This window comes from Triturus cristatus, chromosome 4_1 (genome assembly GCF_964204655.1).
Source record: "Triturus cristatus chromosome 4_1, aTriCri1.1, whole genome shotgun sequence".
Taxonomy (NCBI): Eukaryota; Metazoa; Chordata; class Amphibia; order Caudata; family Salamandridae; genus Triturus; species Triturus cristatus.
In genome coordinates, this window is record NC_140585.1 from 17,833,938 (window position 1) to 17,851,248 (window position 17,311).

Below are 17,311 nucleotides of genomic sequence, written 5' to 3' on the forward strand. Positions count from 1 at the left end.
ACGGTGTTTTGTTCCATCGATGACACACGGGGCTCACCGGCGGCAGCGGGGTTCGACGGGCCTCAGTTCATAGCCGCCTCTCGGCCCCGCCCCCTAGGATGAACCCAGAGAAAAAGATTTATAACCACAAAATAACGCGGATTGCGCGTTCACTGCCTCGATGTTGCCCCAGTGTTTTAATTATTATTATCATTCTTGATACAAATGGCTCCTACATTTCACGGCCACAACACCCCCTCCAATCAAAAGAGGACCTAGATCATCCCAGCTGCTGATTCTTTATACACCTAAACAAACTTATCGTCGACAATCAGTCTCTATAAGGTAACGCTCATTTGGGGCATTTTACTCTACTACCATTTGTTTGTACATGTATGTCCTCTGATATACTTTAAGATGGCAGCAACCATAGTTTAATCTCCCCTAAAATGGCTGAGACCATAAATATCTCCTTCTAATGTCCACTCCCAGCACCGGCCACAGCTACTGACATCAACACTGAAATAGGACTTCCTTTCCATCTTTCAGCTCCTATGGTCAGCAAAACTAGACTATATTGTTGGTCCCCCAGAGCCCCTACTTCCTTAATGGACAGTGAAATAGGACTAGACGGTTGCTCCCATTGGCTATAGAAACTGACACTGGACCACATAACTGCTTTATTAGTTCGCTCCCTTTGATGCAGCCTTCTTAGATTCCCCCCACCCTCCACCTCTCATTAGACTGACCTCCCCTTCCTCTCAGCGCAAAGCAAATTTACTGTAAATCCCTCACACTACACACCTCCAGCCTCTCCACCTCTAAACCCTGGTGCTGTACCTTTTCATCCCCTTGTGTACCTCTCAGCCTAACCTTCACACGGCGCCTGGGGCTGACATCAACCTACCCCTAGCACGTTACCGTGCTACCCGCATCATCATGGAGCGCGCAGGTACGCACACCTATAGCATCACTTATCCCCTTAATCTCACAAAACAATCTGCCAAACGATTCAAGCACAACTTTTTAAAACTTCACCCCGAAATTCTCTTCGCTGATCCTCATTTCTCACCTCACAGCGGGATTACTACCACGGATTTCATTTTCCACACGAAACGAAGAGCCCAATTGAGAAAAGCATTCCTAGCTCATGCGACAGCTACTATCACCATATATAATAATGGTACTATCCTCATCCAAGCCACAGACCATAACTTAAACCTTTTTGACAACATCTTCCCCATCATTAATAACATGGTGTCTAATCCCCACTTGGCTACTCAACCCACACCCCGCCAGCACAAAATTGATAACACCGCCCATACTGGCAAACAACACCACCCCTCTACCTCCTTTTCCTCCTCCATCCCCCACTCAACTTACCCTTCCCTTCCACACACCGCACGTCACCTCCTCCTCCCCACCCTGCACGCCAGACACCCTCACCCTTAGTCCGCCCCTGACACCGCAGGCACCGGTTTCTTTTGGCATCCCCCCTGAACACCATCAATCCCATCAACACACCCCACGTCACTGCACCCAACCCACTCACTCTTTAGCCCTGCATGACTGAGGTAGCATGCGCCCCCCTTAGATTTGGAACCCTCTCTGCTTAAGCCCATTGCCCCCCTCCTCTTTAACAGCTTATCTCCCATAGATACCTTCTCTACCATTACCTCATCTACGCCCCATATTGCCTCTCCTTACCCATCTTTCCCACAGCACACCCACCCCCTCCACATAGATTGTTGGCACATAACTTGACACCCCACCATCTTTCTGAAACCTCATTTCCCTAGTGCAAGCCACGATCCCTACTCCTGTTCCTTCTTTTCCCACACCCACACATCAGCCTACCACTCCCACTATGTACCCACACCCACCCACACCCACAGCCCACCCACACTCATGCACGGCAATGCCTCCACCAACTTGCATACCAGCTACTGCTCACACACCCATCCTGTCCTCAGTGCAGCCATCCACATGTATTACACAGCCACTTACATCACCTATATCTGCACCAGACCCTAGACTAGACGAAATTATGATCGCACTTCTCCAAATTAAAACTTTTAAAGAGGTGCTGTCGAGACAATCATGGCGTTCTATTTCCTCAAAAACCGATAACTCAATTGAGCGCACACACCACACTTCTTCCACCTCTAAAACACCTCATTCCAGTTGGAAAACAGTTCCGTCCCACAACACACATACACGCAATATGCGTAGCATCAATCAGCTCTCGGAGAGCAATCTTCTCTCTCTTCTACACTCTTACGATCCCGCTCTCCCCAACCCCTGTACGGCCTCTCAGATGACCATCCCGACTATCCCCCTCAACCCCTTCAGACCTGCTACCCACAACAGAGGAGTCAGCGATAACAACCTAAGATGAATCCCTTTCACTCAGGACTCCTCCTCTTCCCTCATCTCACCCCGTCTTAAATGTATTTTGCTAAACTGTAGATCGGCCTCTAGACACGCAGCCGATATAGCTGACCTCATCATGTCACAGGAGCTGGACCTGCTGGCTAACCTGGCAACCTGCTTCAGCCCCCTCTAGGTACCTCCGACGTCCATGATCTCACCAACCACTACCTCAACGCCATGTCCACGATAATCAATGAGGTAGCCCCCCTGCAACTTAAGAGAGCTCCCACTAAAGTTTCTAAGCCCTGATACAATGGTCTTCTTCATGAGGATAGACGGGCCCTCAGAACCCTGGAACGCAATTGGAGATCAGCTCCATCTGCTAATCACCTCAAAGTATTAAGGAAAAAGAGGAATGCTTACTACAAAAAGATCAAGCGCACTAAAGCAGACTTCTTCAGCCACCAATTAGACCAAGCTAAAAATCATCCCCAAAAACTTTTCGAGTTAATCAAAACACAATCCAAGGACACACCTCCATGGCTACAAGACTTAGTTCGCCCACAACCCAACTGTGAAGAATTTTCTACCTTCTTTAATCAGAAGACCGACAACGTCAAGATGGATCTCCTAAATGACCGATTACAACGCACTGATCCTCTTACGAAAATCACCACCACCCTCCCAACCCCGCCATGCCAACTCCCCCCTAAGTCTGGCCCAAAAAACGATGCAACCTGGTCTTCCTTTGACATGTACACCGAAGAAACTGTAGGCAGGATTCTCAACTCCTTGAAGCCGGCCAATCACCTCACCAATCCTCTCCCTGTGAATGCTGTCAAAGACCTCACACCATGGCTTCTTCCACTCTGGACCAAAATCATTAACAGTTCTCTTTGACAAGGCTGCATACCGGACTCCCTCAAAATAGGACAGGTTTCACCGATTCTAAAGATCCTACAGCCGACCCTACCGACCTTAATAACTATCCTCCTATTTCCAATGTTCCCACCTTGGCTAAACTTCTTGAAAAATGTGTACAACACCAATTGACTAAACACATTGATCACTTTGACCTCCTAGATAAACACCAATCAGGTTTCAGAGCAGGCCACAACAACGAATCTGCCATGATACACATTATTGACGATGCGCTACAAATCCTTGACCAGAACGGATCTTGTTTACTCATCCTACTAGACCTATCATCAACCTTTGATATGGTCAAACACGAGAACCTATTAGATGTCCTGGAACACAGAATGGGTTTATCAGACAGTGTTAAACTGGTTTACCTCTTACTCCATAACCCTACACAAAATTTCAAGGTTAACAACACGCTCTCCAATTCCTTACCAGCAACGTTGGGAGTGCCGCAAGGGTCCTCACTTTCTCCAACATTGTTTAACCTATTCATGGAACCCCTCACCAAAATGCTTCATTCTTTTAATGTACAATTTCAAAGGTACGCTGACGATACACAACTCTATCGCAAGATCAACACCCTAGAAGACATTAAGTTGCTGAACTCCACACTCAGGAACACCCAGTCCTGGCTTGCAGATAACCATCTCAAACTGAACGCTCTAAAAACGGAATTCCTCCTTATAGCCCCACCTGCCAGAGTCCCCTTAATACAAGACTTGATCAAACAGCTTACCGCACTCAATGTGCAACCAACCATCGTGGACTCTGCGAAATCTCTGGGTATTACTCTTGACAACAACCTCTCTATGCAAAAACACATTAGCAACACTACAAAGGCAGCAAACTTCCAGATAAATACATTGAGGAAGCTGAAAAACTTTCCTTCCAGTCGATGACTTCAAGCTGGCAGTACAAGCTCTAGTCATCCCTCGTGTGGATTACGGTAGTGTCTCCCTTTGTGGCCTCCCAAAAGCGACAACTGCGCCCCTAAGAGCCTCAATAAACGCTGCAGCGAGACTCATCACTGGCTCGAAAAGAAGTTCACACATCTCTCCTGACTTAAAAGCCTTGAACTGGCTACCTCTTGAAGCCAGGATCCACCTAAAAATAGCATGCATGACGCATAAAGCCCTACATCATAATACTCCCAGTTACCTCGCACAGAAATGAACGATCTCTGGTGGTTTAAGATCCTCAAGGAGTGCCGATAACCTAATACTGAAACCTCAAATGTTCAACAAGAAGAAAACATACAAACGATCCTTCTCAGGGATGGCCCTCAGAATTTGGAACACTCTACCCCCTGAAACCAGACTGAATGCCTCTACCGCATCTTTCAAAAAGGAAGTTCAAGCGATTCTCATGGCAAAATTCACATGAACACAATCCTTATATTCACCGACTTTTACAGATCCTGAACGAGTATGTCCTACTATTTTAATGTGCCATCTAAACACCCCCCACGTCCTGGTCTTTTTGCATTGGGGATACTTTCCCGGTATCTACCCTGCTGCTGTTTGCATGAAATGTTTTTTATTTGAATGTTACCTGCTTTTATCCTGTTTGCTAATTCACATTTGTTTTAATGTAAAGTGCTCTGCTATCCGCAAGGATCTTGTTCGCGCTCTATAAAACTCTCTCAAAATAAATACGCAGGGTCATGTTTGCGCTATAGAAAACACCAAATAAATAAATAAATACAAATCTGCTTGCCTGTTGTTGTTTTAGGCAATACTGAAACTGGAAAGTTGTGACCAGTAACGTTATATGGCCATGAATTAACCATTCTGTGGATGGTGACTCTACCACAGTGAAAGGTAATTGGTCCAGTTTTTCAATACGCAGCATTGTATATTTTGCTCCTCTTTGTGCCATTGTTATCTGCTTTTTAGTTAGATTGTATGCAGAGAAGAGGGACGTACTGTTGATAAATCTATAAGGCACATAACCAGAGGGCAATGATTGTAGCGTCCAGCTTAACAACATATTAGAACGTAACTGAGACTGCCTGTGCTGTAGTATGGACAGATCCTATTCCATTATATCTATAGCAGAAGATACAATGTTGCCCAGAGAATACATTCTGGATGTTAAAGTGGTCATACCATTGTCAACCGTAGCCAAAGCCGTTTCTAAGCTAATTCTGTCAATTTCACGAAGTCTCTCCACAGGTTCCTGTTGAGAGATTTTCCAAATGTCATTATAAAAAGTGTATAAGAAGCATTTCTGGCATGGCTTCCGGGTACCCAGCAAAATGTCAGTGAATCCAGGTCTTCTGACAGTAAGGATAATTTTTGTTTCACCTGGGAGAGTGTCAAGATTTTTAGCCAATCGTGGCATAACTTCCCAACACTGTATGATGCCACCACCCGGATGTTCTCGTACAAAGCGTTGGTCTGACCTATGGATACTAAACCCTTCGGTGGTACACTTGACTCTTGTTTGACACCTATTTGTGTCTGCAGGCCAAACTAACCATCCCTTCCAATTGGGGTCTGGTGAATTGTATGAAACTATGTAGGATGCCATCTAGCGTATCCTCACCTTGTGTTGTAAAGTTTTGCCACCCCTCAAAATGTAAAGGTGAGGTAATCCAAGGTATGTTGAAAACTTTGTTCTGGGGTAGTCCAAAACAGGAAGTCTATTTCACAGTGTTGTTTCAGATAGATGATTTGCTGCGGAATGAGGCACGCTTGAAATAGTACCTCTGTTCCCTGAACTAGCCATTCCTTTGATCCCCAGACTGATTTTATGTCTATAGCGTCCTTCCATAAGTCAAAACCTTGTTCAGACAGTTGGGAAATAAAGGATGCAGAGTAAATCTGTTTGGTGTTTGTTAGCATATTTTTCTATGCAGTTGTAGGTGCAACATTATAGTAATATGAGGTCTGGTCTGAAGTGTTAAACAATGAAAAATAGGAAAACGTTTGTGTAAATATTCTTGAATTACCTTTCGGGCAATGTTCCCATTGGTGGTATGTAAAAACATTACATGGAATACTGGATTTATATAAAAAGTGATTACCATAATGTTAGTAACAGTACATTGTGTCGTAATCAGTTGTGTCCTCTAACATGTCAATGCTTGAAAATGCAGCGGATTGTTCTAAATCACACAACATATTATTTACAATCATCATAAAATGTACTGCAGGTAATTATATCATTTAAAGGGATTCTAAATACATGAAGTATTTTCAAAAGTTCAGTGGGACCAAAAAAATCATATGAAACTCTGTCCCAAACTATACCATCAGGACTTGGTAATGTTGACGAAGAACAGGTCTCTTTGTTCATGATGAGATGACGCATGAGGGTTCAGGACCAAATTCACATTTGATATTACAGAGCGTTTTGGGAGATAGTTTCCATTAATGAGTAAGCAAAAGAGAGTCACTAGGTTAATCCAGAATAGAAAAACTAGCATTCCAGCTATTATCCAGAGCATTTAGCTATGGTGAGACTAGGTAAGTCTTTTTCAGAAAAATATAGAAGTCATGAAGTTGTTGTTTACAGGAAACTGGAGCTAGCGTTCATTCAGGTTCATTCAGGTTCACTGGGATCAAGAGAGAAGGGATCAAAATTGATGAAGAAGATGAAGAAGCCAGATGCAGTTTGATCTATCTTTGGTAGCTCAGCAGGTTTTGTTTTACCCGCAGACGTCTCTTGTAGAGGCATAATAATGTAGATTTCGGCGGTTGGATGAGTTGATATTTGTCTTTCATTTGTGTTTTGATGTTCTGTTTCAATAGGAACGAGTTCCATTGCATTGTTAGTAGGTCCATTACTTTGTATTGGTGACTCTTCAAATTTTATGAGGATTTTTCTCTGAACTTCCTGTATGGTAGCGAGAGGAGAGTGGCAGCTACCCAGGAGCCCATGAGGCCTACTATTCCAGGGGCGGCTGGTGACATTTTAAAGTGGTGGGCGTAATCTGATTGGTATACTTCACCGTTGCGAGCGAGCGTAGCGAGCGAGCCCGAACCCCTATAAGGAGGGTTCGGGGGGGTTCTCCCCCCGAGAAAATTTTGAAAAAAGAGAAGAGAAATGGTGCATTTTCAAGCAAATTTGAGAAAGCAGGAAGGTTAATAAAGCAATTGTGAAAGTGCAGTTATAACATTAATAAAGAGATGTCATATAACATAGGTAGCTGCTTATTCAGTGTATAACCACAGAGCTTCATAACAGACTTCGAGATACAATGCATTTCTGAGTACCTCACTCACAGATGTTTTTTATTTAACAAACTAAACTGGTTGCAAAGTAGCAGCATTCAACATTGTTTACTTTTTGTAAATGAAATCAGCACGTCTCTCTCTAAGAGCAGCAAACTTTTCAATAACTTTAGTGTTAAAGTCCGGGATTTTCTGAACTAGCTTGCTCTCTACAGACACCGAGTCCAAGGAATAACACCGATATGACTGTAGGGAATGAATTCATTGATGACTGCAAAGAGGGAACACAGGAATGGATGCTTAGAGGTAATTCAGGCGACAGCTGCAGGGAACGAAGGGTGGGAATGAGTGCAAGGAATAAATACAGATGGTGACTAAAAGGGGCGAATTCGGCGGATGGCTGCAGGGAAGGACTGCAAAGAATAAATATAGTGAGTGACAGCAAAGGCAGAGTTCGAGGAATGACTAGAGGGAATGAATGCATGTGATAGCTGTAGGGAAGGTAGAGGGGTGACTGCAGGGAATCATTGCCAGAAGCGGTCTTTCACGGAATACATTCGTAACTAACCCCATGGGGCTGAACGCTCGCTGAGCGTGTGTGGTTGTGAGCGGCCCCGGGGCACGCGAGTCTCTTGGGAAGCAGGCCTGTTCATGCTCTGTCAGCCTTGGTACCATGGAGCGCCCCGCCTCACTTTTGTGTGTTAATTTCACATACACCTGTAACGCTGTGAGTGTAACTCTGAATGCCCCTTTTGCTATCTTTGAAGCTCTCTGCACTTCCTGGGTCATTCCTGTCCATGTGACAAACAGGCTACTTCGAAGGCAGTGCTGTGCTCCACGAGCACTCTTCATCTATAGATAGTCTGTGTATTACGTACACCAGGTGGAGTCATGTCTATCTGGTTGTGTGTAACGGCCTCAGCCTCCGCTTGGTACAACAAACAAATAATCTTATACAAAGAGGCTGAGGCAATAAAGCTTCGCACCCAACCAACAGTTCATGCACAGTCCCGTGTATGCAGCGCACATTTAAATACATCAAATAAATAAATATAAAATAACAGCGGGTTGGTCAGCAAAGACAAGAGTGGTGTAGAAACAGTAAAAGCGTGGATGGGAGACAGGCAGGTGGATCTGAGCTTAGACGCAGGCAGGTGGATGGGAGAGTAGAGGCAGGCAGGTGGATGAGATGTTAGAGGCAGGCAGGTTGATGGGAGGTTAGACACAGGCAGGTGGATGGGAGGTTTGACGCAGGCAGGTGGACGGGGAGGTTAGACGCAGGCAGGTGGATGGGAGCCTATAGGCAGGCAGGTTGGAGGGAGGTTAGAAGCAGGCAGGTTGGAGGCAGGTTGGAGGGAGGCAGGCAGGTGCTGGTCATTGGCAGGTGTGTGGATCTGAGCAGGGCCTGATGGTGGTGGCTGCCTATTAGGTATAATGTCCTGACATACTCGAATCCGTTCAAACTTCCCAGACAGTGTGGTATATTGTTTTTCCTCCACGGTGCACTTTTGGAATTAGGTGGAGCAGGGAGGGGCTGGTTCGGTGCCCTGAAGCGGCCGGTGACTGCTCCATAATACGGGGTGAACTTTTCTCCCACACACCTTTGACTGTAAGGCCCTGCTTTGTGCACAGCGCTATAGTTAGAGCTGTTGGCAGGCCCTTCTATGAAGCGGGTGTGTGGCTGCCACGTTCATAGCATTTCTCTGCGAGTACCTTCTAAGAAAGCGGAATCCCTATATAGGTGTTCAGCGGGCAGGTATTGTCAAAAAAAAAAGTGTCTGGTGTTGTGGGTGCACATAGATCGTGCTAACGTTAGTTCCCTCTGTATGTATAATGGCGCACTGCTCGAGGCCTGCTAAGTGCGTAGCACGCCGGTAGCAGGAAATGAAGCTTAGCTTAAAAAGTAAGTAAAACACCCTCGCATAATTTAGAACGACAGTACTCACGAGTCAGTCGGAGTCAACAATCAACTTGAATCAACACCGTCACCGACACTGTCACACGATGGGGCTCCTGACCTGTACGCACCGCCGCCACGAGGTGTGTACGCAGAGACAGACAGTGTGGCAGTGGCACCACCGCGTGCGTGATGACGCGACAGAATTGCATAGAGTGCGCAGCGCACCTCATGGCCAATCACTGTCACTGTGTTCAGACAAAGCCACAGTGATTGGCCATAGTTGCGCGGCACCCAATGCAGTTACTCCTAGGCTGTCTCAGGCTCTCTCAGCCAATCCAGAGACGCTGCATTAGCAGCGCCTGCCCTGGATTGGCGAAAGAGCACGGATAGGGCTCGCCCGGATACCGAGAGACGGGGCTGCTGCAGAGGCAACCCTCAGCCTCTCGGCCCCCTCCTCTCACTACTAGTACACATGGATACAGTGCGGTGAATGCGCATGCTCGTGCTTGTCGTGAGACAAACTCGAGCATGCGCAGATAAAATGCGAGCCGCTGCCGTTACTGTGCACTGTCTGTCACTCACTGTCAATGCTCGCCCCCCGGCCCCACCCCCTTCATTGTCCGACGCTCGCGGCTCGCATTGCCTCGCAATTTCATGATGATTGCATTGCTGCTGGTCCGTCTCAGCTGCGACGCGTGCGTGCGTTCGCGGTAAGTGGGGCTCCGCCCCTGCGCCCCAATGGACGCACCGCCACTGTACTATTCAGTATCGGCCACATAGTATGGTTTGATCAGATTGATGGATACAAGCCTGTTTTCTTTTTTGTCGGCAAGTGGCGGAAGAAGTATTGTTCTTGTTCCTTCTACAGCAAAGACAGGGACAGGCTTTCTGTATGATGGTACCAATTCTATTTTGTCCACAATCTTTTCTCTGACCAGATCCCTGACCTTTGAGATCCAGGCAGGTCTTGCCATGACTGATTTTACTTCCCCAGTGGCAGTGCGTTGTACTTACACATTGGTTTGCAGTGCCCGGATTTCATTGAGATCCTGTAAAACAGCCAAACGTTTATTGATGTCAAAAGGTTTTTCATCCACCACTGTGCTTTTACAATCGAGATCAGGCATCAACATTCATGTTCCACATAGGACTTTATAAGGGGTGACATCTTCTAGGGAACTTCTTGGCATAATATTGAGTGCCCTATGGACCCCATATAAGTGATTGACCCTACTACCACCCAACCCTAAAACCCTTGCTGTTAAAGATTGCTGATGGATTTTCCTCTCCATCACTGAATTTCCCTCGGGATGGTACAGAGGAGTACAGTAGTGCAACACCCAAACTTCCAATGGCTTCCTTGTAACCCCTAAAGCTAAACGGGGGCCATGGTCAGAATGTAATGTGCCAACTGCATATGTTCATATGAAGACTCCCAAATCTTTTATAACACTTCAAATTTCAGCAGAGAACTGGGGCCAAACCCACAGGAATCTAGAGCATGAATCCACTGCCACCAAGCTATACTTGTAAGACCCATCTTATAGTAGGGGTCCGCAGTGGTCCAAATTAGGGGTGGGCGGAATTTGCATAATCGCGTTACGCAAATCTCAGCGAAACGGTAAAAAATCTCTGCGAACATGCAGAAATTCCGCGAACACGCGGAATTGCTTGTTCGCGATGCTTTTTTCCTTTTCACAGTTGCTGTTTGCGTGCTCGGGGAGAAATATCTCGCGAACATGCATTTTGAGAATGCGAACTAGAAAAAATTTCGCAAAGTCGCGGAAAGCAGAATTTTGGGCAATTTTGCGTTCTCCGCGGAACGCGAAATTACCGAAATTCCACAAATTCCGCGAGCGGAACGGAATTTACCGCCCAGGCCTAGTCCAAATAGACACATGCAAGTGGTCTGTATGACATCAATAACGGTGTCTGCGCTGGACATGCAACAATGGAACCCTTCATCTGCTGAAAGATGTCGCACTTTAGGACAAAATTCTATGTCTGTTTAGTTAGTCCTGGCCACCAATAGCGTTCTTTCAGTAAATAAACTGCTGCGGTAACTCCTGCGTGTGTAAAACCCAGACCCTCGTGTGTAGCCAGTGTTAAGTCCAATCTGCAATCAATGTTAGGTATTACTCTATCTCCCACTCCTGGAATTTGAGCATTTGGAATGTTCTTTGCATCTAACTTGTAGGATTACTTGACTGTAAATTACTTTGGTACAGCTGAGCTGCTTTTTCATGAAACAATGACAGCTACCATTATGTCTCTGTCTATTCTCGTGCTAGAATGAAGGATTGCTGCTATGGCAGCAGTTCATAAAGCCCCTTTTGCGGGTTTATCAGCCAATGAATTGCCCTCAACGTGAACGCCATCATGTTGATGACTCAGTATGTGTATCACCTGAGCTCTTGGAAGTTTATTTTTCAACTGAGCTACCTGTTCGCAAAGTAATTTATGCTTAATTGGACAACCTTTTGAGTCTCTAAACCCATTCTGACCCCAGTAGTGAAAATATTGATTGAATGACTAGACAGGGTAAAATGAATCGCACACAATAAGTGTGGGGAATTCTCGATCCGTATTGATTAGTGCCTGTAACAGGGCTTTTAATTCTGCCTGCTGCGCTGTGCAGTCTCCTAGAGACTGTGTCTTCATAATGCTAGGATGGAACTTGCCTTCCTGCATTCGACCCTTTAGGTACACACACGCAGCGCTGTATTGTTGTTTACTTCCTGTAGCTGGCTGGGCAGATCTGTCAGTGTAAATAATATACTCATACTGATCTAAAGGTATCATTCTATTCATTTCAATCGGGAGAGGATATTCTTGTCCGCATTGCAGGAATGCTTGCATTTTAAGTGTTGAGTAAAATGTGGAGTCTACACCTGTTGCAGTGAGAGAAGTAGCCCATTGCATCCATCTTGGTTGTAAAGCTTTAGTATTTGGAAAGCTTGCCTTTGTGACAGCTTCTAAGACCGGTACTGAAGTCATGACAAATATTAGTTTCCCCTTATCCAGTGCTCTTTCTCGCACAACAGCAGTCTGTACTGCAGTCAGAATGTTTTCAGTAGAAGCAAAACGCATTTCCGGGTTTGTGTACAAGTGTGATTTATATGCTATAGGAACTGTTTCGCCTTCATTGAAGGTTAGTTCAGTGTACCCTGATTGACCCGCTATAATACGGATCACCAAATTTGTGGTGTTTACACATGTGTGTAGGTGTTTGGAAGCTATCATGTCAGCTTGTAAGGAACGAAGAATATCTGTGTGTTTCTGTGTCCAATGTTGCACTGAGAAATCCGGTCTTATTAGGTCATAGGTTAAGAACCCCAATATGGATTGTATATTTTTCAAAGATTTAGGAGGTTGGGGCAGCACACACTTTTCTAAAAAGTTGGCTGCCAGGCTTTCCCTTCACTTGAAAGCTCATATCCCCAAAATTGGACATTGAGGAGGGCTATTTTTGATTTATTAAAGTTGAACTTGTAGCCTTCAAAGGTGAACCCCAAAATTATGTTGCTAACTCTGGTCAAATGATCCATTAAATCATCATCGTTCAGATAAATATCATCTACATAGGACAATGCCTCTTAATCCAAATTTTGAAGTAACTCAGTTACTCTAGCTGAGAACAACCCGGGGCTATTCTTATATCCTTGGGGCAGTCTAGAGAATCGACCCTAAGAACCTAGCGCTGAGAATGCTGTCAAATATCTGCTTTCAGGCGCTATATTTTGTTGTTTTGTATTTTTTCTGCATAATGTTATTCATTAATACGGCACTGTGTGCATTCTGTACTTCAACTGTTTTTGTGCATGTGTTCAGATGTCTGTAGTCTAAAACTAGACCGTATGAATAATCGGGTTTCATTACAGTAAACAAAGGATTATTCATTGAAGAGGTGCAAGTTTCAATTGCACGCTGGTATTCAAGTTGATCTAAGATATTCCTAACCTGTTTTTTCGCTTTGTGTTTTATTGGGTACTGTCTCTGTGGAGTTGGAGTAGTTTTTACTCGGATTACATGGTGAGGTGACTCAGCATCCCACCCAACGTGGTTGTGATATAATGCTGAAGCAAGTGCTGGTGCCCACTCCTGCGCATATGAATGGTTCAGTGATACTGGAACAAGGTTGGAAAAGTCTGATAAAATTACTGTTTCTCCATTTGGGCACTCCATAACGATCTCAGGCGGCCAATCTTTTTCAGCCAAAGGGATGTCATATCCATAAGTCAGGTTCTCCCAAAAGAGACCTTTAATTTGTCTGGGTTTGTCCCCCTCATTTGGAGTGTTATCTCATGTAACCTATGTGGGACACTTACCCTCGTATCAGGTGTCTTCACCGTTATATGTTCATTCAATTCCTCTGTCACCAGAAATTCCATCAGGTTCTGGCAAGCTATTGTTACTTTTGCTGCACTGTTTAGCATCGTCAGAGCTCATTCCCTGTTCAGAAGTTGATTACTCAGAATTCTGGGCATGTATAACTTTAAGACCTGCTACTTTCTTCTTTTTAAATTGAGGTTTTGATTTTGGTTTATCATCATTTTTGATATTATATTCTGAAGTATGATATGTGTCTCTAGACTTTGTACGCTCTTCTTGTCTGTGTTCTGATCGTCCTTCCCTCTCGGAGTTTTTTGATGAACCCTGAGAGGAACGTGTATCAGTATCCTGATACCAGTGAGGTTTTTTAGTGTTCTCTCTAAGGTTATACCTTCTGTCAGAGTGGCTGATGAGGGGTGTTACCCTGAAACTGGTCCCAGGATGCGTGTTTATAGTTCAGAGAAGACCTGGCTTGACAGTTCGTACTGGACTGTTCCCATGAGGCACAAGGTCAAGACTGATTTGCATATAGCTAGGTCTTAACTGAGGTGGCAAAGTGAGCTAATGAACGATAATGGATTCCAACCAGATCTGTGACTGGGGTGAGTGTCTGAAAGGTTTCAGCGCTCTGCCAATCATCTCCTTGCATTTGCTTTGTTTGCCCTAAGTTGGCAGGGTATACCCAGATGTGGGTGCCTTGCCACTTTGCCATTGGATTCAAGCTAGCCTGGCTGATGAGGTGTTTTACCCCAAAACCAGAGCCAGGATGCTTGTTTCCAGTTCAGGGAAGTCCTGCCTTGACAGTTCGGTCTGGATTGTTCCCATGAGACACAGGCTCAAAACTGATTTGCCTATAGCTGGGTCTGAACTGAGGTGGCGAAGTGAGCAAAAGAACGATGATGGATTCAACCCATATCTGTGACCGGGGGTGAGTGTCTGAACATTTTCAGCGCTCTGTCCATCATCTCCTTGTGTTTGTCCTAAGTTGTCAGGGTATGCCCGGACGTGGGCCCTTGCTCACTTTGCCACTGGATTCAAGCTAGCCTGACTGATGAGGGGTGTTACCCCAAAATTGGTCCCAGGATACTTGCTTCCAGTTCAGGGAAGACCTATCTTGGCAGTTCGGCCTGGACTGTTCCCATGAGGCACAGGGTCAAGACTGATTTGCATATAGCTGGGTCTGAAATGAGGTTGCGAAGTGAGATAAATATTAATGATGGATTCAACCCAGATCTGTGACTGGGGGTGAGTGCCTAGAAAGTTCCAGCACTCCGTCCATCATCTCCTTGTGTTTGCTTTGTTCGCCCTAAGTTGGCAATGTATGCCCAGATGTAGGTCCCTTGCTCACTTTGTCACTGGAAAAAAGCTAACCTGGCTGATAAGGGGTGTACCCCCAAACTGGTCCCAGGATGCTTGTTACCGGCACAGGGAAGACCTGGCTTGGCAGTTCAGTCTGGACTGTTCCCATGAGGCACAGGGTCAAGACTGATTTGCATATAGCTGGGTCTGAACTGAGGTGGTAAAGTGAGCTAAAGAACAATGATGGATTCAACCCAGATCTGTGACTGGGGGTGAGAAATGAAATATGAAATACCAGCATTTGTAAAGCGCACAGCTACCTCCGGAGAGGTGTCCCGGCGCTGGGGGCCATCGGGAAGATTATGAGAGCTATTGCCCAGAATCACATGGTGCTGGGCTAGCCTGCCGCCGGGGATCAAACCGTGAACTCTGTAGTCCGGACCCTGGCCACTGCACCACACCTCTCTCTGAAAAGTTTCAGCGCTCCGTCCATCACATCCATGTATTTGCTTAGATTTAAAGTAAGGGCAGTTCTGAAATGTTCTAAAATGTTTCTAGCACCTTCCTGCTCTTCCTCCCTTGCTACATTCACACGTAATGCTGCTGCAGAGTATCAATCTTCAGTCATTGTTGAAAAAGTTTCAAAGAAACTGAGATATGGTTTTATGCACAACAGGGAACTTATTATCCTTCAAGCTTGATAAACCTACAGCCAGTACATCGGATATGCCTATTCAGCTGTGGCGGATTGTTCCCTTCCTACTCCAGATGCCTCTGGATAAATTATGAGTAGGGGTCTCTGTGAAAAGCACGACTGAACTGCTCAGATTTGACCGTTAAAGAAGAACCATACCAACGATGGCAGCGCCATGTCGTGTATTTCCTATAAATATATATAGGTTTTGCGCGTTTAGACAACATAAACTATGGGATTGGTACCCAGACTGATTCCAGATACCCCCACAGGATAGGTTAGTCTGTAGTCCGGCTAGCTCAAAGTGACTCTATACGCTCCTCTTACCAAGGAGTGAATAGTCTCAGGCAACTATCGAGCATGACAACCCTGATCCCTCAGGAAAGTGGAAACAGTACAGTACATTTCGCCCCGTCACTCGTGCTCACTTTGTCTCAGAGAGATACACCGAATAAATGTTGGGGACATTTTCAATAAGCATTTTTTGAACCAGCATTAGTCTAGTATAAAATAGGTGTGCTGAAACAACTATAAGACAGAAACAGATATAAATGATTATAAGCACCAATATAGTAAAAAGATGGTAGATTCCTACCATATTGCTAAAACAATGAATATTGGCAGGTATAAAAATACATGACAATAATAAGGCGTTCTCCTATGATGCAACCTTACCTAGAGGTACATATGTGTACCTAGCATGTATGTTGGTGTAGAACCAAGAATTACCTTAGGATAAAGCCAACCCCATTACCTGAAGTGAGAGACTGTGGGACTCCGTCTCGGTCTCTAGATGGAAAACCCGCAAAGGATGTCAGAACACTGCGTGCTGGAGTGTCTGCATGCAGGAACCTCAGCATCTCGAGTCAGTGTCTCAGCATGAAAGTCCTTTTTCTCCTCTGTCTGGCTCAGCAAAAATATGATGTTTATATACCCAAAGTGCTACCCTCAGGGGATCTACCTTGCTGTGTCATGTCGGACATGGATGACAGAAGGAATGACCCTTATACCTATTTATTATGCAGGAGATGGTAGTCCTGCTGAGATTCCAAGAATCCTCATGCATGATGAATGAGGCTAGTTTTTGTGGGAATGCCCACGTCATTTAAGCAGTACCGTAACTAGGTAAAAGGTCAGTACCAAGAACCGTTATGTATGGTAATGGCAGGGTAAATATAGGTGAAAGTTTTAATACCTGAGCCTATATAAGAGTACCTGCATGAAACATAACAGCATCCTACGCAGACAACACCTAACTCATCCTCTCGCTATCCAACGAACCCAACGTCTCCAAACTAAATTTCCAAGAGGTAATGGAAGCAGTCACCAGGTGGATGAAGAACAGCTGCCTACAACTAAACATGGACAAGACCGAAGTACTCATCATGGGCCCACAACCGAATGCCTGGAACGACACATGGTTGCCCCCACCCTTGGAAACCTGCCCACCCCCATGTACCACGCGGGCAACCTTGGAATAATCATAGACTCCAAACTCAAAATGGACCCCAAAATCAATGCTGTCTCCGACTCCTACGAAAGACCTTCGACTGGACTCCCCTCGAACACAGGAAAACCATCACCCAAGCCATCATCAGCAGAAGACTGAACTACGGCAACGTACTCTACGCC